Below are 25,105 nucleotides of genomic sequence, written 5' to 3' on the forward strand. Positions count from 1 at the left end.
TGTCAGGTTGAAGGGGTCTTGTCCGGGGATAACCACTGTAGTTCAGAGGACCGACAGGGCTAGGACAAAACGTCCCCTTTAGGGTAATTCTTGCCAGGGCTTCTGCAGCAAGACCCAAAGCAGGGAGTCTGGGCAGAGGCAGGTGGACTAAACCTCTGAAGACTCCTGCTTTTCACACTGTGAAGACAGCCATCTTTTCAACTTCAGAAAGCTTAGAGTTTGGTTGGTGAAGAGCAGGTTTGGAATTGGCTGTCCATCCCATCGGCCAGGTGTGTAGGAAAACCCCCTCCTGTGTTTTTCTCCTTTATTCCCACTCAATGCTTCTGAGACCCAGCAATTCTGCAGCGCGGTGCTGACCCTGTCTATATGGAGCTGGCATTAAATCCCAGAAGCCAAGGGCTTGGTCCTGCAAGACTGCCCCTCCCCACTTCAGACACCAGTCACAAGTCCAGGTTCTCGCCTGTGCTTCTAACCTACCAGTTGTAATCAGGATTCCTGTGACTCCTTCTTTGGGTTCAGTCATTTGCTGGAACAGCTCACAGAACCCAGGGAAACATATTTATCAGTTTATTAATTATTATTTTATATTTATTAAACATATAATAGAAAATATTTTTATTTTGTATTCAATGTATTTTTATTATAGACTTCACATTATACCTATACTTAACATATATACTTCACATTAACGGCTTAAAGCGACATAAATTTGTTATCTTAAAGTTCTGGAGGTCAGAATTCCAAAATGAGTTTCATTAAGTTAAAGTCAAGATGGTGGCAGGGCTACATTCCCCTCTCCATCTCCGTATAACAATACCTCATATATTCTATTAGAGGTTTATTAAATGTGTGGTCATTATTATTAATAAAGGATATGATAAAGAACACAGACATAGCCAGATGAAGAGTTACAGAGGACGAGGTCTGGGAGCGTTCTGAGCACGGTGTCCCCACGGAGTTGGGGTGCACCCCCCCTCAGTATGTAGATATGTGTTCACCAGCCCAGAATCTCTAAACCCCATACTCTCGGTAATTTATGGGGGCTCCCTCGTAGGCATGATCGATTATTAACTCCATTTGCAGCCCTCCCCCCTCTCTGATGCAAGGGAGGCGTGGCTGAAAGTCCCAAGCTTCTGATTATGGCTTGGTCTTTCTGGTCACTAGCCCCACCCAGGAGTCTATTAAGAGTCACCTCATTAGAACAAGAGAGGTTCCAAGAAATTCCAAAGAATTTGGGAGTTCAGCCTGAGCTGCTCCCATCACACAGGTCTGAGGAGCTCCGTATCAGGAACTGGGATCAAAGACTAAATGGGAGAGCAAACGATTCTTATCAATACGATTCTTGTAAATATGGATGCCAACAGTGGAATTAGAGACCAACATGTCACACCTGGGTAATCTGAGTCCAGTTTTGTTCACCGCCCCCCCCCCCGCAACGCACATCACTTTCAACTCCCCTCCTCCACCTGTCCAAAATCCTGTGCTGTTGAAAGAGGGGAAACAATAGGTCTAAAGAAGTCCTGACATGCCTCGCACATGCCCCTCCCGAGATCATAGTAACCACATCATCTGGCCCTTGAGCTCATGCTGGTAGGCACTGGGGACTTGACATCAGGAAGCAGCATGGCCTAATGGTTACGCATGCGGACTTGAGCGCGGGACATGTCTGCATTCAGATCTCTGCTATACCCCTTCCTGGATGTGTGACTTTGTACAGATGACAAAACCTCTCTGAGTCTTAGTTTCCTCACCTCTCAACTGATGAGAATAATAGCACCTTCTTTTGAAGTATTAACCTCATAAGAACTATGAGAACATAAGAATCTAAGAACTATTGCTGGTGGGAAACAGTGCTTTGCCCAGTGCCCAGCACAGGGTAAATGCTCGTTAAATAATTCACAGTTCTTCTCAGTGTTGTTTATGACTGCTAGCTCTGTGTCAACAAGCTGTGTGCCCTTGGACAGGTTACTTAACCCCTCTGTGCCTCAGTTCCCTCATCTGTAAAATGGGGGTGATAGTTGTGTTGGATGCCTTCCTTCCGCCCCTCTAGCTACACGCTCCATCTTTCTCAACTTGCTCCCTGGCCAGGAAGCTGACCTGGGTGAACTGTATCAACAGCCTCCTCTGGCCCCTGGCACCCACTTAGGCTGAGCCAGTGGGAGGCCTGAGGGATGCTGAAAAGATAGGAATACTTAGCGTATGAGGATGAATCGAGGGGTGGGTGGGTCGCTGCCTGGAAGGGAGGCAGGTGAGGCTTCCCAGCTCGTCCTCACTGGTCGCACCACTGGCCTTTCTACTCATTCCACTCCTCCTCTCCCACCCGCCCCTTCGCCCTGTTCTTTGTGCTTCAGCCAGATGATACGTTTTCATTGCTTTGCATATATTAACAAATCTGACATGTGGTTGATGCTTTTCCTTATCCCGTTTTCCAGATGAGAAAACTGAGGCACTGGGACACTGAGTAATTCACCTGTGCAGCTTCCAGAGCGGGCGGCGTGCTGCCCTGCGTCCTAACCAATACACGTGTGATCCTCCTGCCTCACAGACCCTTTTCCTTACTCGTGTCTTGACTAATTCCTGTCCCTGCAGATCATAGCCTCTTAGAAATCTTCCCTGCAGGCTAGGGACAGTGCCCCTGCTGAGGACTCTCGCAGCCCCCTGTCCTCCCCTGTGCCGGCACTCACCACCCTGACTGTAATTGCTTGTTTAGTTGTCTGCCTTCTCTGCTCAGGGGTAACCTCTGTGACAGCAGGAAATGGATGCATCTAGCTTGTTTGTTGATGGATCACTAGTATCTGATATGTCCTCCAAAGTGTTCTTTGTGTGTATGTATTATAGTTGGGTGGATGGACAGGCAAGTGATTGGAAGGATGGATGGATGGATGGATGGATGGATGGATGGATGGATAGGTATATGGTTGGATGGATGCATTGAGTGGATGCGTCGTACAGTCTCATCAGCTGTACTAACTCTCACCACCTCCTCTGTAGGGGTTCTGTGAGAGCTTATTTTTTATTTCTCAGCTCAGCTCAGACCTCTTATATTTGGTAGATGTTCAAATGCATCTGTCACAAGGACACAGAAATCCACAAGGCAAAGTAATACTTACTTCCCTGTGCTAGAAAAGCCCAAAGAAACCTGGCAGCCCAACTAAAAATAATCAATATAGCTAAACACTGCTGAGCAATTACCAGGAGCCAGGCACAGTGTTAGGCAATGCCATTTGTTCATGGAATATTTGCTGAATGCCATCTATGTGCCAGGCACTGTTCTGGGCACTGGGGATACGTCAGTGAACCAAGTAGACAAAAACCCATCTAATGAAGACATTGTCTTGTTTAATCTTAACAATCCTGGGAGAGGGTAGATGCCGTTGATCTCTCTTTTCATAGAGCAGACACTGAGTTAAATAACTTGCCAGAGATTACAAACCTGGTAGTAACAGTACTGATGGCATTAGGAGCAGCTGAAATAGGGGATCAGCCCTTTGTTTGGGCCAGGATGGCTCGAAATCATTCCTCCTGACATCTGTTGTAGAAGGCAAGTGCTGCTGTCTTGCGGGTTTCTGTATTGAGGTTAAAACTCACATATTTACCAGTAATCATTTTAAAGTGTACAATTCAGTGGCATTCACTGCATTCACAGTGTCATGGAACCATCACCGCCGTCTCGTTCCAAGACCTTTTCATCACCCCAGAAGGAAACTTCGTACCCATTAGCTGTCACTCCCCCGCCCCTCAGCCCCTGGAGATCACTAAGCTGCTTTCTGCTTCTATGGATTTACCTGTTCTGGACATTTCACATAAATGGAACCTCATACGCTATGTGATCTTTTGTATCTGGCTTCCTCCCGTAGCATCATGTTCTCAAGGTTTGCCCATAATTGTAGCCCGTGTCATTGCTTTTTGTGGCTGAATAATATTCCATTATGTGGCCAGACCACCGTTTGTTCACTCATGTCTTGATCAACATTAGGATTGTTTCCACTTTTGAGCTATTGTGAGTAATGCTGCTGTGAACACTCATGGACAAGTATCTGTCTAAACAGTTTTTCCGGGTAACTACCTAAGAGTGGAAATGCTGCGTCGCTAGGTAACGGTTTGACTGTTTGAACAGCTACACAGCTTGGCCCTCCTGGCAAGTGCTGTTTTTATTCCCATTTTTCAGAGGAGAAAACACGCAGTGAAAGGTTAAGAAAGCAGCCCAAGGCCACACAGCTTGTAAGTGGATGAGTGAGGACTTGAACTCAGGCAGTCCAACTCCAGAACCCCAGCTCTGAGATACTAGACAATAACTCCCTCCCCTCTACATTTCCTGGACTCCTTTGGGCAGTTCTGCAGAGCTGACTGAGCAGTGGAATCTCCCTGTGCACCATCTATATGAAGTCTCCCCAAGTTCAAGCCGTGGCTACCTCACTTCCTTCTCCTTCAACTGGGCACTACTGGGGACAAGGGGTGGGATGGGACCCGGCACCTTGTCCCTGCACCACCGAGGTGTAGGCGACAGTTATTAATGTCCCCTTGGCAACTATCCAGCTCCCTTTTTCTGATTATTATTATTTTATTCGGCGAGATTAATGTGCCAGGTCAGAGCATAATCCAGCCTGTAAAAAGTGATGTGAATAGTCTTCTCAAGATAAATTGCAGGCTTGGAAAAGGTTCACAGCCTTTCCTTGCCTGTCTGAGTGCTCTCCCGAATCCTCATCAATCCTTGTCTGGGCAGAAGAAAAGGACGGGTCTTCATTTGCAGCTGGGGGGTGGGGGGAGAAGAACACATCTGTCAGGGACGCCTAATGGCTCACAGCACAGATGCTCTTCCCTGCGCCTCCACGCCATCCACTGAGAGGGTGGGTTGGTTTTTAATATTATAATCATTATACTGGAAGGGCTTCTGGTATTTGGGCTTGCTTGACGGCCCCACAGTCCCTGACGTGTGAGGCTGAGTGAGCCACCGATTCCCACGTGCTTTCTGACACCAAGGATCTGTTCTGAATCCTCTCCCACCTGCGCCTCCCCGAAGAGCCACGGCCATTGGCCGGCCAAAACGGGGGTGGGGTTAACAATGGTGACCACTGATCTCCAACCTGGGCGCCAAACCGTCATGGTGCCCGGGTATCTAGGGCAGCCACTTGTCATCATAAGTCCAGATAACTCATAGAACCCTTGGCCTGACTTAGCCGTTTCCTACTTCTCCGACCTCATCGCCCATGACTCTCCCTTGCCCACTCTGGACCAACCAATGGTGGCTTTGCGGTTCTCCCACCGCCTCCCCCCTTGCACCCAGCGCCTTCCTTCCCAGGCCCTTTGTATCGCTGTCCCCTCTGGGGATGTCTTCCCTGCACTTCCATGGCCGTCTCCGACCTATCAGTCAAGCCTTGTTCCAATGTCATTTCCTCTGGGATCCTGTCCCCTCCCTCAGTACCCTGTTGAAAAGCAGTCGTCACCAGCCTGCATTATCACGCCATTTTGTTTCCTCTCTAGTATGTGCCAGTATCTGGCATGATCAGATGTTTTGTGTTTATTTTCTGCCGCCCTCTGCTAGAGCGTGGACTCCCGAGGACAAGGACCATTAGGTCTGTCTTGACTCCCAGGAAAGACACAGTAGATTGAGGGGCCAAATGAGGAGCCTCGTGTTTCGCATCGATCAGGGGTTCAAACGAGCCTGCTGCTCCCCCACCACCCCGAGTCTCCTTGGCTTCCTTTCTCTCACCGTTGCCCCTGCGGGTACCGAGGCCTGTCGATCCTGGGCCCCGAGAATGTAACAATAAGAAGGTGCCACCTGACGTTCATTCTCTCACCTTCATCTCTGCCGATGAAACACGTTTTTATATTAACCTACCCCAAACCTAGTCAAGAAAGCCACCCTCCTGTCCCAGAATCATACACTCCAACTCCTACTATAAATGGTAGTAATAATTAAAAGTTTGACGTGTCCCCATTGCTCCTTCCTTTATTAAAATGAAATACTCTTGGGCCAGGGTTCCAGAGCTGCTCTGTTCAATATGACAGCCACATGCTACCGGTGGCTGTTTACGTTTAATTAAATTTAAATTTCAGTTCCTTGGTTATACCAGCCATGTGTCACATGCTCAATAGCCACATGTGGCTAGTGGCAGCTCAGACAGAGAACATTAACATCACCGTAGAACATTCCATTTGTCAGCACTGTTCTAGGACATTCTCAGGACAAGGTTGGTTCAACCTCCCAAGAGGAGGGGTAGCAAGCAGCTGTCATTCCCTGCATTTCTCAGATGGAGAAAAATAAAAGCAGGCATTTCTTTAAGAACTTTCTAGTGGGTTACTATTAAATGGAGACAGCACTGTGGAGGAGAAAGAACACCCGACTTAAGCCAGCAAAACTGGGTTCCAATCCTGGCTCCTGAACTTACTACCTGTGCGACCTTGGACAAGTGACCTCACTCTTTGGAGCCCCCTTCCTCATTGCTAAAATGGTTGTTTTTATCCTCCTCCTAAGGTTATCAGAAGGGAGAAGGCCAGATATCTAGTTGCTGGAGAGTTAGGAGGACTAGCAGTATCCAAAACAAGAAGGGGCTTAACTGAACTGTTTTCACCAATGAGCATTTGACCAACTTTCTGTCTTTTCCATTAAAATACAAAAAAGGGAGCCCTTCCCACCTCTGAAATCATAACGAGCTTCTAGTGGTCTCCCGTTGACTGCGCCTTCTTCCCTCCTGGAGTCAAGCATGTCTCTCTGGCCCCAGGCTCCTGAGCAGACGTCTGTCTACGCCAGGGCGGGCCTGGGTTCCCCGGGTCCTTGGCTCTGCAGCGCACCACTCTGTGCATACAGGCACAGAACTCCTCGAAGGGCCGGCTCCACTTGCACTAACTCCCCACACAGCGGGGCCGGGAGGGGCCAAAGCAGTGGTCCCAGCAGTAGAGGCATTTGGTAATTCTGGGGGATGCTTTTGGTTGTCAGAGCCAGGAGGGGTTGCTGTACTGGTGTTTAGCGGGTAAAGGCCGGGGATGCTGCTAAACATCCTACAACACACAAGACAGCCCATCACACACACAACCAAGAGTGATCCGGCCCCACATGTCAACAGCGCTGAGGATGAGAAACCCAAGTCCAGCGTTTGTGTGATGGCCCAAGTCGACTCCCCTACTGTGATGGGCTGACTTCTGCCAGGTCAGAACTCGTATGTTGAAGTCCTGCTACCTCTGTTACCTCACACTGTGTCTGTGTTTGGAGAAGGAGTCTATAAAGAGGTAGTTAAGTTAAAATGAAGTCATTAGAGTGGGTCCTAATCTAATGGCTGGCGTCCTTATAAGAAGAGGCAATTTGGACACACACACAGGGATGACCAGGTGGGGACCCAGGGAGAGGACGGCCGTCTAGGAGCCCAGGAGAGAGGCCTCAGAAGAAACCAACTCTGCTTTGACCTCAGACGTCCACCCTCCAGAACTGTGAGAAAATAAACTTCTGTCTAAGCCCCCCAGTCTGCAGTGCTCTGTCGCGGCAACTCACGAAAATGAATGTGCCTGTGGACCACTTTACCTCCGGTCTGGGCTCCTTTGAGAGTGATCTTACATCCATTCAGATGTCGCCTCACTCTTGACCGTTCCCCGCTTTGTTGAGGGTACTTTATTTTTTTCATTGGTTTTACAGTCCCAGGGTTCAGAAGTCAAAACTCCAGCGACAGTACATGGTGAACAACTCCTTCCCTCTCCTGCCGCCACACACCTACTCCCTCTCCTAGGAGGTAATGTCGTCCCTGAACCTTTTCATTGCTGTCGTGTGTGTATACAGTTGACTCTTGAACAACATGAGTTTGAACCTCATGGGTCCGCTTATACATGGTTTTTTTCCCCAATAAAGTACAGTAAAGATATTTTCTGTTCCTTCTGATTTTCTTAGTAACATTTTCTTCTCTCTAGTTTACTCTATTGTAATAATACCGTATATAATACATATAACATACAAAGTATGTGTTATTTAACTGTTTATGTTATCGGTAAGGTTTCTAGTCAACAGTAGGCTCTTAGCAATCATGTTTTCAGGGAGTCCAAAGTTAGGCATGGATTTTTGATGGTACCAGGGGGTCAGTGACCCAAACCCTCATTTTGTTCAAAGGTCAACTGCGCAGGCAAATGCATGTATATGTCCTTCCCCCCATCTTTACATATTCAAACAGCAATATTCTAATATGCATAAAATCTAATAAGTTTTACTTTATTTATGTTGAAGACTGTTGCAGGCAAATATGCATAGAAAGCAGTATAATGGTTAAAAACCAGAGGGACTGTGTTCAAATCCTCTTTGAGAAGCGCTCTGACATTTCTCAGCTATATGACCCTGCTAGTTATCCACTCTCTTTCGTTTCTTCATCTAGAAAGTGAGATAATAACTGTATTAGTTTTCAGTGGCTACTAACAAATTACTACCAACTTATCAGCTTAAAAAACATTAGTCACAGTTCTGTAGGTCAGAAGCTAGGCGGGCGTGACCGTGCCCTCCGTATAGGGCCTCACAAGGTCAAAGTGTCAGCCAGGCTGGACTCCTACCTGGAGGTTCTGGAGGACCGTCTATTTCCAGGCTCATTCAGGTTGTTGGAAGAACTCAGTTCTGTGCTTTTGTGGGAATCGAGGTCCCCACTTACTTGCTGGCTGTCACCAGGGGTCACTCCCAGCTCCCGGAGACCCTTTTGCGGTCATGTTGCGAGGTCTCTTCCATCTTCAAGCCGGAAACAGCAGGTGGAATCCCTCTCCGCTTCTTGTCTTTCTGACTCTCCCTTCTGCCTTTGATGGGCTCATGTGATTAGATTAGACACACCAGGGTAATCTCCCTTTTGATGAACTCAGGTCCACAGATTAGTCACCTTAATTATAGCTGCAGAATTCTCTTCATAATATAACATCATCCAGGTGAAATACCTCATCCTAGTCACCATCCTAGGGATTAAAGTGGGAAATTTGGGGGGATGTACGACACACCACTTCAAAGGGCGTTGTCAGGATTTGACTGTAGCTTTCATAATGTGCAGTATATAAAAGTTAGCTGGTCAACAGCTGCATTTTATATTGTGGAAACTCTTTAGGTTTATTATGGGGTGGTGGTGGGTTTTTTTTTAATCCTCACCGGAGGACATTTTTTCATTGCTCTAGAGAGAGAGGAAGGGAGAGAAACATCGATGCAAGAGAGAAACATCGATTGGTTGCCTCCTGTATGCACCTAGACCAGGGATCAAACCCGTTACCCAGGCCTGTGCCCTAACTGGGAATCAAACCACAACCCTTGGGTTCTGGGACGAAGCTCCAGCCCCCTCAGACACACCGGCCAGGGCTATTACAGACTTTTGTTAAGGGATCCTGTAAGAACACTTTGATAGCTGTGCATTGTTCAATCCCCATGGACCCATTGATTCTGTGGTTCCACTGGATTCGGCTTAGATGACAGCTCCCCCTGGATCCCTTAAGGCAACATCTTCAGCCTTCATTTCACGGCACACATAAGCTAATTACTAACATTCTTCCGCACTCCAAAACATACGTGGAATTTTTTTTTTTTTTTGCCAATCTGACCAAAAAAAAAAAAAGTAAAATTTTGATTCATTCACACCAGACGGCAGTTGTTGTGTTGACCGTTGTCATTTTTTTTATTTGACAATCTAAGGGAACATAGGTCAGTGGCCATGACCAAATAGGTATTGCATGTTCTAAAAATTCTTGTGATGCACCGGTTGAAAACCGCTTCCTTAAAGCAATGTTAGTCCCCTCATTTATTTTCCTATGGCCCTCGTTCCCCCAGCTCTTAACCACTTCGCTTTGTAATTATCTGGGTTATTATCTCTCCACTGGACCATAAATTTCAAGGGGCGGACACACGTCTGCTCATTCCCTGATACAGCCCAAATCTTCAAAAAAATCATCACAGTGACCCTGGGAGGGAGAAGGCCGTGCTTGCTTACACCTGCTTTACAGACAAAACTGAGGCTCAGCGAGGCCCAGCAGTCCGTCAAGGGCTTGGAGGTGGCAAAGCTAAGACCCAAGCCCATCTCTTTTGACTTACAACAGTAAGAACAACAGCTAATATGTCTCCTGTGTGTTCATGCGTCCACCGTGCAAAGTGCTTTATTGGCATCTTTGCATTTGCTCCTATCAACAATACTGTGAGTTAGGTACTGCGCTTCTTCCCACTTTACAGATAAGGAGACTAAGGGTCACCGTCACCCAGGAAAGACCCCCACTGGTGAGCAGCAAAGCCAGGCTGTCAGGCCGGCGGGTGCTCCGCCTGCAGCTGTTGCTGAAGTTGTTGGTCCTTTCTTCACTGTCAGGTTTCACCAGAACAGAAAAGAAAGGATGCAGCAAAGATACTAATCGTTAGCAATCCTCGTAGTACCTAATGTTTAGTGTGCTTTATGCTTTAAACACAACACCTCCTTCTCTGTCATTGCCAAGATGATTCTAGAGCATGTAAGTAGGGACAAGCAAGGCATTGTCTTTCTCTGGAAGCACTGTTGTGGGCTTGTGGAAAGAGCACAGACCCTGGAATTTAGCAGGTCCAAATTCCAGCCCTTCCACCTTCTGCCTCTGGGACCTTGATGAACCTCACTGAGCCTAAGTGTCCCCATCTTTAAAACAGGAGCATCAAGGCTTCGTAACCCTGTTAAAAATAACACAAGGGCCTGTTAGTTAATTATTATTCTAAAGAAGATAGGGGCATTAGCAGTTACCCACTTACAGTTTAAAACAAGCAGGAAAGTCAGAATCTAACCAAAATCAGATGGAACAAAATACCACTTACCAAACTTTGATTCTGGGGCCTTGGGAAGATGGTAACGGGCATTTTATTAAAAAGTGTTCTGTGGTCAGATACCTTTGGGGAATGCTGTGCACGTAGCCACCCCTTGCACATTGACTTAGTAAAGGCTCTGAGAAGTCCTACAGTCAGGAAACCCATTTCATTTTGTTTGACATTTCCCCAACTTACTAACTATGGGACCCTTTAACTGAGGAGTACAGTGTGCTGCAGAGTCACGTTCAGGGGTCGGCAGACTACAACCTGTGGACCCAGCACTTGTTTTGGTGGAACATGGCCGCACCCAGCACTTCCATATTGTCTGGGCTGCATTCAGGCTACAGTGGCAGAGTTGAGTAGTGGCGACGGAGTTTGTATGACCCACAAGGCCTAAAATATTTAGTGTCTGGCCCTTTAAGTTTTCTGACCCTGGTCTGGAATTTGCACTCCTAATTCCTCCCAGTTTGGCCTTTGCAGGAGAGCTGTGTCTAAGAGGGAAGTCAGTATTCAGCAGCAGGCAGACCTTTTGGGAACTAGAGGGCCCCAAGGGGCAAAATATGGCCAGGAGGCTGTGCTGGAAACCAACAGAAGGGAATTTGGCCAAATGTCAGCTTTAAGGACTCGACCATTTGAAATTGCCAGGCTGAATTTTAGTTTTACCCTAAGGCGACAGGCAAGCCTGCAAGGCTTCCTAGGATCACACTGATCCCTAGGATTTGTTCTTTCCTTGCTCTGCTTGAAGTTGGTAGCTAAGTGGTATGAACTAATCCCCAGAGAGTGCGAAGTCTGAAATGGCAGCCAGCCTGTGAGCCGCCATTCGCCAAGCTGCGCCTGTGCCAGGCATCGCGCATCTCTCACGGCCCTGCTTCGCCCAGGTTCATCCCTGTCAGTGCAGCGACCCAGACGGCCTCTGCCCATCCACGTCAGCGTGTAAGAGGGAGCCAAAGCCTTACCTTCGGCTCTTCCTTGTAAAGAAACTGGGCCATTCTGGCATCTGCAGAGCTCTGCGGCCTCCTGGGGAATTGGAGGAAGCCCACCCCGATTATCAAGGATACTCTCCTTTACTTAAAGTCAGTTGATTATAGATGTTAACCGTATTTACAAAATCAAAGCAACACCTAAACTGCAAAACTGGATACTGGAACCTAAATTGAAACATAAAAATGAACCACCACAGCCCCCCACCTTAAACAAGATGCTTGATCTGGGAGACCGAGGCCGAGGAAGTCTTCATGTAGTCCAACTTACGGAAATTTTTAAAAGAAAAAATGGCTGTTGAATTGGATCAAAAGTCATTTGATTTTTTTTCTCCTTAGAGCTGCTCATGTGAAGAACTACATTATTAGGTTTCCTATTAAGCCTTGTATTCTTGGAGCAAACCCCACTTGCTCATGATGCATTAGCCTTTTGATACGCTTCTGGAGTCTGCATGCCATGATTTTACTAAGGATTTTTGCATCAGCTGTCATAAGTGTCCCTCTCCCTTTGTAGGTGACTTTGTTCCCAGAAATTGTTCCCATCGCTTTCACTTACCTCTCGCTGCCCACCGCTTAGTCGCAGTGGCTGCATGGAGAGCCGGGGCGCAGCTTCTTATAGCTGGGCACCAGTGGACCTGAGCGACAATCAGGATTCTTCTTTAGGAGGAGGAGGGGGAAATGGACATTGGGAGGCGCCGGCAGACTGTCCCAGAGTGATTGTAAATCAGGGACTCGAGGCCCAGCAAGGTGTGTTCACTTTCTCAGGGTCACGCAGCAAGTCTGTGGCAGAGCCATGACTTAAGCTAGGTCCTCCAGATGCAGAGGGACCCATAATAAAAATATAAAAAATATTCTATGATAATAGAGTGATAACAAATAGCTAATATGCCTAGTGCTGTTCTCAGTGCTTCATAGATGTGAACTCATTTAATCTTCACAACAGCCCCACGAGGTAGATACTCTTGTCATCTCCAGTTTGCAGATGAGGAAACTGAGGCACAGAGAGGGTAAGTGATTCGCCCAGGGCACACAGCTGATAAGTGGCAGGGCTGGGATTTGAACTCTGGCAGTCTAATTCCAGAGCCCCCCCACTCTGGACTGCTCTGCAGACCTCTCTGCCCCTTTCCCCACCCCTGCCCTTCTGACGGGTTACCCCAACTCAGACAGCAGCTGCGACCCCTCTCTGTGTGGCTGGGGGACGGTCAGAGTCACGCCTCACCAGCCCAGGCCCTCTGCTCCAGAACCTCCACTACGCTGCCCCCCTCCGTCCTGGGGGCTGTGCATCATTTTTTGTTGTTGATCTTGTTTGTCTTTTTCCTTGACTCTGTTCCCTGGGAGACTCTCAAAGGCTACATTCTGCCACCAAGGGACACAGAAGGGACAGGGTCTGAGCAGGCACCTGGGATTTCCCAAACCCCAGCTTCCTCCTGGTTGGGGGTTGGGGGGGGGGGACTGTGCGTTATTTATTTATTTATTTATTTATCTAGTTCTGCTCAGTTCCACACCCCCCAAGCTGTTGCTCCCCACTGGGGAAGATGAAAAACGGCTTCAGACAATGGAAGACAAGGCTTGCCACATGGCCCCCTCGGTTTAATTTCCTTTAATTCATTTTATATTGAACCAAATGATACTGTTTGTTTTTAATGGCAAACACTCAGCACGGAGGAGGGGCGGCCAGGCCTCCTCCTGGGGAAATTAGGAACACAGCTGCTATTTAAACTCTCCTGCCACCCCCCTCTCCCCAGCACTGGGCCTTTGCAAATCACTCTCCAGGTTGAAAGATGATACCTTCCACGGACGGTCACAGCGGAGAGAGCTGGCCCCGGCTCCGTCCCAGCTGCAGTCAGCCCCTCGTAGGGTGGCCGCCCATCCCCAGGCCCGCCCTTCTCTGGAAAGAACTGGATTCACTGGACCAGTGGGACCAGGACCATGGCTGCTCTCAGTGTCCCCACTTCCCTGTCCATCACTGAAAATCCTGGGCAGGCACCTGGAGCCTCTCCCAGGAACCAGGGAACACGGAGGTTGGGCGCATCCACTCATACAGCACCAGGGAGCAGCATCGGGTCAGCCTGCCTTGTAACCGGATCCATGTGCAGTGTGGAAGCTGGGCAACTCCAGTCAAGAGGAGCGGTCCTTCCACCTAGGCTGTGAGGTGGCCTGGCCGTCCAGAGCTCCTCCGAAGTCTGAGATAAGCCAGCCTTCTGCCAAAGCCCCCTTTAGGCTTAGGGGAGCCAGAGTCAGTTTCAGATCCGTGCAGGTGGAAAGAACTTGAATATATATACCAGCCCCCTGGGCAGAGGCTGGAGGAATTCACAAGGCTTTGGCCTGGCTTTGACAAGGGCCAACCCACCATGATTAATCCAACTTCGAACATTCCAGAGACCTTTCCAATCCCTCAGAGGCTGGACCACACGCTTGCCCTCTTGTTCACCTGCCAGATGTTTTGAACTTCTCTAGCCCCAGCCCCAGAAGGACCTTCATAGTAGTCTACAGATGAAGAAACTAAGGCCACAGGGTTACTAGTTTCAGGTCACATGATTTAATCCAGTCATTTATTCATCCTACAAATATTTATTGGGGCAAGCATCCTACTAGGCATGGTGGCTACCCAGACCTAGGGCTCTCAAGATCAGAGCTCACAGTCCTATGGGGCTACAGGTAGGAAAGCAGTAACTCCAGGACCCCTTGGAAACAGAGGAGCACCTAACCCAGCCCCAAGTAAAGTCTCCCTAGAAAGGGTGACCATGGAACTGAGTTTTAAAGGGTGAGTGGTAGTTAGCCAGGCAAAACGAAGCCAAAAGGCGCACCAGGGAGAGGGGCAGCGGGAACCGGAGCACAGAAGTGGGAACAGTTTGGCAGGTGCCTTTTTCCAGGTAACTGTTGAACGTCTCCTCCAAGGGTGGCATCTGCCGTGCTCATGCTCGGGCCCAGCGACACCTGGTAGGTGTGTGGTGCCTCCCAAATGAACAGCTGATGCATGTAAATGGTTGGTGTGAATTCACATGTGGGGCAAGGCAGGGAGACCCCAGTCCCTGGCTCTCAGGCCCCGCCCCCCAGCCTGGCCCTTCCCAGCCACATCGTCGGGACTGCGGTGGCAACCCCTACCCTGGGCTGCTGCGGAGAGTAACTAGCCAGCTAAGTGGTAGTTACCTTGCGCTACTCCAGCTAAATGATTAGGGAGGCCGCTGGGCTCCCTGAGGTGGCCTGGGAGGCGTCCCCTTCACCCCCTCTCCCTGAGTGGCCTGGAGTTGTGCTGGGGCGGCCTCTCCGCAGGTTTTCTGTTGTTGGCATGCACCGCTGTTGGTGGGGCTGTCCCGTGTCATGTTTCCCCCAGATGTTCCTCTGCCCCTGGGGAGAGAAAGGGGCCTGGAGCTGGGGTTTGGCCCAGGGGAGCCCAGTGCTTGAGTTTCTCAACTTTGAGCTTGTCCAGAAAGGTTCCCGAGTTGATCAGAAAGAGCCGGGGCTCCGGAGGCAAGCAGATTCCCAGGTTGCACCCTCGTTCTGCTATTTCCATCTGGATCGCCTCTGGCCAGTCACCTCCCCGCTTTGTGCCTCAATTTCCTCGCCTGTAACAGAGGTACTGCTGTCTGCCTCTCAGGATTTTAGGGGAGATGTGAGGTGAGCTAAAAAATAAATTCAGATAATGCAGCCGGGGGCGCGTGCAGCGATTCCTGACACACCGTACAGGCTGCGTGCGCGCGCGCGTGCAGTGGGCTGCCCCATCCGTGGTTTCACTTTTCACCATTTCGGTTACCCGCAGTCAGCTGTGGTCCAAAAATATTAAATGGAAAATTCCAGAAATGAACGGTTCATAAGTTTTAAATTGCGCGCCGTTCTGAGTAGCACGATGGAATCTTGAGTTGCCCCGCGCCGCCCGGCCGGGCCGCGAGTCGTCCCTGGGTCCAGCGCAGGTCCATGTTGTGTGCTTGTGGGCTACTTGGCCGTTTGTCACTTGGTAGCCCGATGGGTTATCACAGAGACCACATTCATGTAACTTTATTACAGTGCATTGCTAGAACTTTTTTATTGCTGTTGTTTACCTCTTACTGTGCTTACTTACCTCTTACTGTGCTTACTTTGGAAATTAAACGATCATACGTATGTGTGTGTATAAGGGAAAAAATGGTACTTCAGGTTTGGTACTGTCCACTGTTTCAGCATCCACTGGGTGTCTGGGAACATATCCCCCGAGGGACCCTCACAGGTCAGGGCCCTTTTGGAGGCTGCGGGTTGGGGGTTGGAGGTAAAAACCAGGCCGTGTTGTTCAGCGGCTGAGAGCCCTCTAAGGCTTGGCAGACCTCTGGCTCTTCTTTTTTGGGCCCAGAAGTGCCAAGGTCAGACCTTGAAAGGGCCAAAGAAGGACAGAAATGTCACAGTTCCGAGTCCCCTACACGCGCCCAGCGCTGCACGGGGTCTCAAAGCATTCTGGGTTTGAATCTGACTGGCTGTGTCTCCTCAGGTAAGTGAGTTTACAGCTTCGAGCTTCCATTGCCACTTCTATGGATGGGTCTGATAGGTAATTTTACCGGCCTCAAGTGGGAGCCCAGTGAGGAGTGGATGAGGTCATGGATTTAGAAGTTTTTTAGCACAGGGTTCTCAGTGCCCGCTAAGTCTTTGTTGCAAGGATAAGACCTTTCCTGCCTTCAAGGGGCTGACGGGGGTCGGGGAGGGAGAGACACACAAAAGAACAGGGTTGGGACAGAGGGAGAGGCCCCCTGGACTCAGAGACTTAGTCCCCGCCGTGTCCTTATTCCTGGTGAGGGACGGCAGCAGCAATGCCAGGGGCACTAGAACGGAGAAGGGGAGGGGTGTGCTCTCTGTCCCCTCGTGGGCTTGACCAGTTGCTGCAGGCACCTGGGGCTTGGTGTTATGGGGAGAGACTTGTCCCCACACTAGGAGGCGGCCTGCGGCCAGGCTTCTGTGTTCAGGGCCGTTCCTAGTTTAGGAGTGGAAGCCATCGTCCCTCTGGGGTTTAGCGCATTGTTTCTCATCTTGAGGCTGCTCGGAGCCTTTGAACACCTGCCTGGGCCTCGCCTCTCTTTCCGGCCTGACGCCCTATCACCTGCCAGATGTTCTGAACTTCTCTAGGTCCCTCCTCTTCCCCCATCATGCTCTTTGTTCTGTCACCCCTGGTCTTAGCAGCAGTGGCTCTTCGCTCTGCTGGGAACCGGATCTTCCCGGCCCCCGGCCCAGTCTGGCTGACCCCTAATTGCCCTCAGGTCTCTGTTTATACCTCACTTCCCCACGGGAAGCCTGGACCGGACCCTGGTCCCAGGTGGGGTCGGACAACTCTCCTGTATGTTCCCATGGTCCCTGGGCCACTTCTGTTTTTAGTGCATCATGTGATGTTATGAGTGCTGGCTTGTGTCCCCCGCCCCCAGACTTTGTGCTTGGTAACAGAAGAAACCAGATCACTGATGTTTTATTTTATCTCTAGCACAGTGCTGTGCACATAGTAGGTACTCAGAACATATAGGTGAACGAAGTAATCAGTTGAGAGTTGCTCAGGCCCCTGTTCTCCGAAGCAGACCGTATGCAGTCAGTCCAAAGGGTCTTACTAGATTTGGAGACAAAGGAGCAGGTTCCACGTCAGCTGCTCCACTTAGTAGCCATGGGACCTTGGGCGAGTCAGTCGACTTCCGCAAGCCGCAGTTCCGTCATATGTAAAGTGGGGATAATAGTCACACTGGTGCAGAGATGAAACAAGATCACGCCTGTGAGTGAAACCGTCCAATCAGCACAGCTCAATCGGCGGTAGCCACGGTTTATTCTTTAGTGGGGAAGAAAGAAGTAAGCAGAGGAAAGCGGGGCCCTGAAAGGTAGGACAGCACCTGATAATATTGTCATTGCAACAGTGCAAAAGTCAATCACAGCACACATACTACATGCCAGCCGCTGTCCTAATCACTTAATATTCATCCATCCCTCCATTCATTCACTCAACCAGTTTTTTGGGGTTTTTTTTAACACCTACTCTGTGCCAAATACACAGCAGTAAGACACAGTATTCACTTTCAAGGGCCTTAATGTAAAGAAGATGCTGAAATAAATAGGCAACACGTCAGGTGGAGAAAAATAAAACAATGTCATGGTGGGGCTGCTCTTTTCAATACGGTGGTCAGAGAAGGCCTCACTAAGAAGGTGGCATATGCGCAAAGACTGGAAAACAACAAGGGAGTATACTTTGCAGATACTTGGGGAAGACTATTCCAGGCAAGCGGGAACAGCATGTGTGAAGGCCCTGGGATGGGAGCTTGGGGAGTTCAAGGAGCAGCAAGTCAGTGTGGCTGGCTCCGAGCAGGAAGCAGTGCCAACGTCATGGGTGTGCACTGTGCAGAAGGGCCTCACCCCTGGCTTAGTGCTCTGTTGCTGCTGTCTTGATATTCTTAGTAATTTTTTAACAAGAGGCCTCACATTTTCATTTTCCAGTGGGCACCACAAATGATGTAGCCAGTCCTGGTGGTCGGAGGGACATTGGGAGAGGTGGCAGCGGCCACTGTCCGCCCAGGCTTGCTTTCTGGCCTCTTCCCATCCTGCTGTAGAGCCAGCCCTTCAGGGAGCGGCCTCCCATGAAGATTCTCTGACCGTTGATGCGGACACTGTCCTCATGACAGTGGAAGCTATTTCCTCCCTGTGTCCGTTTCCTAGTCTTCCCTAATGGCACCACAAACTTAGTGCCTTCGAACAACAAATGCCTTACCTTACAGTCCTGGAGAAGTCCAAACTCAGCCTAGGGGGCTAATGCCCAAGTGTCAGCGGGACGGTTCCTTCTGGAAGCTCTAGGGGAGGACCTGTTGCCTTGCCTTTTCCAGCTTCTCGAGGCTGCTGGCGTGCCTTGGCTTGTGGCCCCTTCGTCCATTGTCAAAGCACATATTCCCATCCTCTGCTTCCTTCACTCGAACCCTCCTGCCTCCCTCTGACCAGGACACTTGTGACTACGTTGGTCCCACCCGCATAATCCAGGATAATCTCCCCATCTCAAAGTCCTTTCCTTTTCTTTTTTAACTGTTCAAATACATTTGTCTCCATTTTCCTGCCACCACTTTCCCCTGCCCCACCCACCCCCACCTCCCACCCTCAATCCTTCCCCACTTTAGCTTTATCCATGGGTCCATTACATATGTTCCTTGATTTGACCCTTGCCCTTCAAAGTCCTTTTCTTAATCCCACCTGCACGCATCCAATTCCATGTGCCATGTAATGTAAAGTATTCAGAGGTTCCAGGGATTAGGATGTAGATGTCTTTGGGAAGTTGTTATTCAGCCGGCCACGCTCCCCACTTTGCATATGAGGAAACGGAAGCCCAAATTGGTGAGTGACTTGGGCAAAGTCACCCTCCCAGGAAAAGGACAGACCTGCAATTGAGGGCCTGTCTAGTTTCAAGTCACAGGCTCTAGCCCACCAGGACAGCAGGGACCTTCTGCCTCTCTGCCCCCCTCTCCCCCTTGCACCTAAGCCCTAGTGCGTTAGGAGGCAGACAGGCTTGGAGAGCTGTGGTGCAGGGCGTCTGTGCCTAAGACTGTAGCTGACATGGAGACAGGTAAGCACATCCACTCACCTGGGACTGGGGCAGAGGGGGGAGGCCGCCTTTCTGCAGCTCACAGGGTCCCAGGCCACTTCAGGCTTAATCGTCAGGCTTATAATTAGGCCTCTCCTGGGTCCTGGAGAGCAGCGCCCTGTTTGTAAGGAAGCTCCTGAGGTGCATGTTGCTGTGATACGTGGCCTGGGCCCTTTTCTTCCATCAGGCCCAGGCTCTTAAATCAAGGGAGCCACAGCCAATGAAACTGGGAGCCAGACTGCGGCTGCTGAGGGGCAGATTTCTCCTTACAGCCTAGTGACTCCTGAGGGCCACAGCCGGGGCCCAGGTATTCTTTGTCAGCTGGGCCCTGGGACCACAGCACCAGAGGCCAGTCCCAGCCTCTGGCATTCTTTCTGGGCTCCTCCTCATCCAGGGCGTGGAAGCCAGACGAGCAGAGAGAGGCCCTCTCTAGGAAACTGGGGCTGGAAAGGAGAAGATGGCAGGTTCTTCACCAACTGTGGTCTTTAAAATTGAGAATCCAGTTACCAGGAGGCAGGATCGTCCCTGCTGACATCAGGCAGACCTGGCTCCCAGTCCCACCTCTGCCACCTAGTCACTCTGTGATCTTAGTTAAAACGATGAATGTCTCTGGAACTGAGCCTCATAGAAGAATTGGGGAATTGGGGGTACTAATTTGCCCTCTGCCTTGTGAGGTCAGTTCAAAACGTGGGCAAGCTAATGTTCAGCTTGTGGCCTTTTTTTTGAATAACACATGTAAGGTATCAAAAAATTATAACAAATACTCATACACCCAGCTTAAAAAGTAGAAAAATCAATCATGCCTTAGGAGTACTCTGTGTGCTTGCCTCCTGGGTTCCACCCATCTCCTCCCTCTCTTTGCCCGTAAGAAACCACGGAGTTTTTCTGCTTTCCAGTGCCTCATTTTCCTCGCGTCTGCTTTTTTGTAGTATTTTCATCTCCATCTTTGCCCAACTATTATTAAAGACCACAGCGGGAATGAGCACGGATAACCTCCCTTCCACACCTAATTTCCAAGTGACCTCGTGACCAAGGTCCTCCTCCTGCCCGCCCCTCTCCGTTCCCAAGCAAGAGCACTGCTGGTTGGGAAACCAGGACCTCGGGCCCGTCGGTACTGTAGTAAAGTAAAAATAGGCTCTGAGTGAGCACCAGAGGGATGTTACTGGAAGGTACCGATACCAAGAGGCTTAGACTTCCTAGAGAGTGTGGAGTAAGCCCAGGCTTTATGCTCCAACAAACCTGGGTTTGAATATCAGCACCACCCACCACCCTGAGCCACCAAGTCTTTGCATTCACTCCAAAAGTATTTCCGTGCCCACTGTATGTGACAGGCACAGCACAGGTGTGGGGCGGCAGTGGTGAGTGAGGCAGGCAGGGTCTCTGCTTTCCTGTCGCTGGGGAGATCACCAGTAAACAAACTGACATATGAACATAAAACTTCAACTTGTGATAAGCACTAAGCAGGGAGGTAAACAATTCATGGAGGACTTGTTTAGGGAAATGGGGAGGGCTTTTTCTGTGGCAATGATACCTGAGCTGACACTTGCACTTCCTTGCCACCGGACTGTGGTTAAAATATTTGAGGTTTCTCATCCGCAAAATGGAGCTGAGAATCACCCTTACACCTCTGCCCCTGGTAGTAGGCCCTGACTCAATGCCTGGCTCAGCACAGCCGCTCAGTGAATGTCCTCGCCCTTCCCCGTCGGCTCTGGCAGCGTGTCTTGCTGTAGATCTGAAGAGCTGTGTCAATGAGCAGTCAGTAAGTGATGGGGGACCCGCTGCTGGCTAGGGAGTTGTGAAGCCTCTAAGGGGCTCTCACTGGCCGCTCTCTGACGGCCTTTGATGGCTGACCCTAGCGGAAGGAGAGAGGAGACAGGGTTTCTTGTCGACTGTCAGCAGGGATCCTTCATCTTTTTCTGGAGAAAATGGTAGAGAGTAATAGAAAGGCTGTGCTGTACAGTCACATCCCAGCTCTGCAAGGCATTCCACCTCTCTAGGCCTCCTGTTCTCATCTGCAAACTAGTCCATATCATACGGTCTAACATTAGGGGCCCAGCACATCGCGCGCACCCAACAGGCATGGTCCACTCTCACTGTTCCCCTCAGAGCAAGGAGGGACTGGGAGAAAGGAGCAAAGGCATGGAGTATGGCTAAGGGGGACGAAGAGGAGAGTCAAAGGCCAGTTCACACTGGTTCAACTCCCTGCTCCACCCTGTCCCAGCTGGGTAACCGGGCAGGCGCCTTATCCCTCTGAGCCTCAGTTCCCCAGTCTGTAAGAAAGCTATGATAGAACTTCCTTCACCACGCCTCCGCGTGCCTGTGAAATCATGCAGGCAAGTCACCTCGCATGGCTCCTGACCGCAAGTCCAGGGAACTGTGCGGTCACTCCCTGCTGCACGCGTGGCCTTAGGGGATAAATGTCCAAATAAGGTGAATAGAGAGGGGCCGAAAGAGTGGAAAAGGCGGCTTTGTCTTTCACAGCCAGCGACCCCCTTTGTCCGCGGAAGCCGAAGGGCCACAGACTCTAGGCTTGGCACCGGCGCGGGGGTCTCCCGGTGGCCGCAGCCTGGAGCTGGCGGCACGCAGACCCGGGTGGCCGGGGGGCGCGGGGCTGTGACCTCATCGGCCGGCGCCGTCCCGCGGGGCCATGAGATCATGAGATGCCGGCGCTTGCCGAGGAGTCGATTTATTGGGAGCGCGGGGACAGCCGGCTGCCCGCCACGGTGATCTCATCCTGGCCCCGGGGAGGAGGAGGAAGGCAGCCCCGCCCGCTGGCGCCTCCCGGAGGGAGATTAATGGCCGCTGCCTGCCGGTGACGTCACCGGCAGCGCCTGTTGCCAGGTAACAAGCGACCGCCAGCCTCTGGCCCCGCCCCTCCAGCCCCGCCCCCCACCTGCCGCACTCTCAGCTTCTTACTGGTTTGCTCTTTCCCCTTCTTTAAAAAAAAAATTGAGGTATAAATTATATACTGTACAGTGCTCTAACTATAAATACACAAGATCGATGAATTTTTACATATGTATGTCCATATGTTTCGATAGGAAGGCTTTCCAGTAGAAATTTAATGCAAGCCACGTAGGCAATTTAAAATGTTCTAGTAGCCACATTAAACAAGTAAAAAGGAACAGGTGACATTGATTTAATAATATGTTTTACTTAGCCGAGTATGTCCAAAGTATCATCATTTAAACGTATAATCTAGCTCAAACATTTTAATGAGATATTTTACCTTTTTGTTATTGTTTTTCTAAGACTTTGAAATTCCCAGTGTATTTTATACTCTTAGTACATGTCAATTCGGATTCAGTCATATTTCAAGGGCTCAGTAGCCACGTGGCGAGTGACTAACGTATCGGGTTGGGCGGATGTATAGCATTTCTAGTAGAACCTGGAAGGTCAGTACCTTTCTGGCCAGTACCCCTGCCAAGGATGCCCATTCTTCTGAGTTTTCTCCTCTCTCCGCCAACACGGTCCTATATCTTTTCTTTCTCTTTCCCCGCATCTCACTTTCTCTCCAAGTCTCCCTCTCTGTGTTTATCATGGTGGCTCAAAGCACGAGACGGGAATTCAGACTGGACTTAAACCCTGGCGCTACCCCTGTCTAGCAATTCCGACCCCCTGCCTTGCCTCTGGGAGCCCCTTGTTCCCCGCCTGTGAACTGGAGCGCGTAGCGGTGCCCGTGTCCTCGGGTTGCCAGAGTTTGGGGGCAGCGTGCAGGTGTTCCACAGAAAACCTTCGTCACCAGACTGTGGGCCCACCCTCGTTCTCGCTCCCTGCATCTCCCACGCTCCATTCCCCCCTCCCATGCCGCCGTTGCGCTTTCTCATCTGAGACATGGGAACGACTGCAGCTTCTCCACCAGGGGAGCATTTGAAGTAAAATTCCTGGCCCTAGTGAGGTGACTTTTTCTCCTTTCCCCGCTTTCTTGTCCCCTTGTTTGCCTGGTTTCTCACTCCTCGGTGCCCTTTTTCTTCTTGCTTGTAACTCGGTCATTTCTCTCCTCTCTTCTGCCCACATTTCCCTTTTTCCTCTCCTGTGTCTATCTCTCTGGCTCCCTGCCTGCGTTCCTCTAGCCTGCCTTCCGTTCCAAGACCCCTTAGCACTTCTTCCTCCCACCACTTCTGGCCACGCAGCTCTGAAGTCGGTTATCAAGCTCTCCCCTCCCCCAGTCTTCCCCACGCGGGAGAGACGGAGATCTGCCCGCCCGCCCCTCCGCTGAAGGGCGCAGCACTTCTGAGGTCGCCGTTCCAGCTGTTTTGTTCCGAAGGGCTCTGTCAGCTGCGTCCCCAGCGTAGCCTACAATGATAACAGCCCCGCAGGCCACTTTCCCAGGAAAACAAGTCTTTGTTTCCAACCCTTGCTCCTGCCCAGCCCACCCATTCTGGAGCAGGAAGTGTGGCCCCGTCCCCCGTGGCGGTGGGAACTAACCAAGCAGTCCAGGGCCAGAAAAGCAAATGAGGGGAAACCGCCCGGCAGGCTGAACGCAGTTCCTGCGTATCCCACCTAGGGCTTTGCAATGACAACTCCCTTTGATTGTGTGCTTTGGTTCAAGGAAACTTTGGGGCTTCCTCTCGTTTCTGTGGGGGAACCACCTCTCCCTCCCCGGTGATTCTGATGAGGCCCCGCCCACCCGGTGGCCATGTGACCAGGCTGACCAGTGGTAGAACTCCCTGGCTACCTTTGGCCTCTGAATCTGGTTACAGCGGCCTCCAGTAGGGCCATCTGAATCTTGTCATTCACTCCGGTGAAAGGGCCCAAGGAGAATCGGTCTCGCATTGTTGGAGCTTAAGCCATAAGAGCGTTGGCCTGAGGCCTGCCAGTCGTCATCTTTCCTACCACAGATAGGTGGATCCAGCACTTTCTGGCCATGTCTCCTGAGGCAGGCTACCTGTCAGCTCTGTGCCTCAGTTTCCCCATCTGTAAAATGGGAGCATTAATAGCACCTACCTCCAAGTGCTGTGCCCAGAGTGGTGCCAAGCGCATAGCAAGAGCTAAGTAATCCTCATCGTTGTTTTCGTGACTGGGACCAGGGTTGGTTTTCATGGAGAGAGCTCGCCCCTGGCAGGAGAGAAGGAACCTTTGACAAGAAGAGGAGCAGAGAGAGAGCCTGAGCCAAGAGACGGGGGAAGGAGGAGCGACAGGAAGACACACCTATAGAAGTAGAGACAGGCCTTTGGCTGCACTGTTTGCATTCCTAGATCCAGTTGTACCTGAAGCCAGGGCCACCCCTGCCTTCCCAGTTTGATGACCCAGTACATCTCATTCTTTATGTAGCCTACCCCAAGTTAGCTTTCTGTCTCTTACAACTGAAAAAGGCATTGATACCGATTCTTACATCAACAGTTCTGGTAACAGTGCTTAGAGGCCCCCATCACCAGATTAATGCTCCCATCGCCAGAACAGAACACTGAGGCCCAGAGAGGGAGAGCAACTTGCCCACAGCCACACAGCTAGGAAGTATGCACACCTAGCTGTCTGATTTCAAACTCCACACTTTTAACACTGTTTCACACTACATATGGTTACATTTGTTGCAACATCACATGCCTTGTCGTCTTTCCACTGTATCCTTGTTAGTAGAAACAGCAAATAATGTCTTAGAATTATTATGGAAATAGCTTTCACAGACCCACGGAAAGGGGTTTGGCGCCCCGCCCACCCGAATGCCAGAGCCTGCTTTGAGGTGTGCTGATTTGGTCGGATGCTGCCAGTTTCCTCCACAGTGGGCACTTTCAAGGCCACAAATTCTTCTCCAAAAACAGAATAAAATTTTGAGAGGCAATTCATGGAAGCTCAGTGACAATGTCAAGGTGA

At 50.3% G+C, this 25,105-nt stretch overlaps 1 protein-coding gene across 1 annotated transcript in view; it reads left to right on the forward strand.

The window, feature by feature from the left end:
* The window catches only part of RNFT2 (ring finger protein, transmembrane 2), a 58,684-nt gene that overhangs the window by 15,698 nt on the left and 17,881 nt on the right, over positions 1 to 25,105 (forward strand). The gene's annotated exons all lie outside the window — the stretch shown is intronic.

Source organism: Pteronotus mesoamericanus, unplaced genomic scaffold, assembly GCF_021234165.1.
Source record: "Pteronotus mesoamericanus isolate MK-2021 breed Mesoamerican mustached bat unplaced genomic scaffold, CSHL_Meso_final scaffold_507, whole genome shotgun sequence".
Classification (NCBI taxonomy): Eukaryota; Metazoa; Chordata; class Mammalia; order Chiroptera; family Mormoopidae; genus Pteronotus; species Pteronotus mesoamericanus.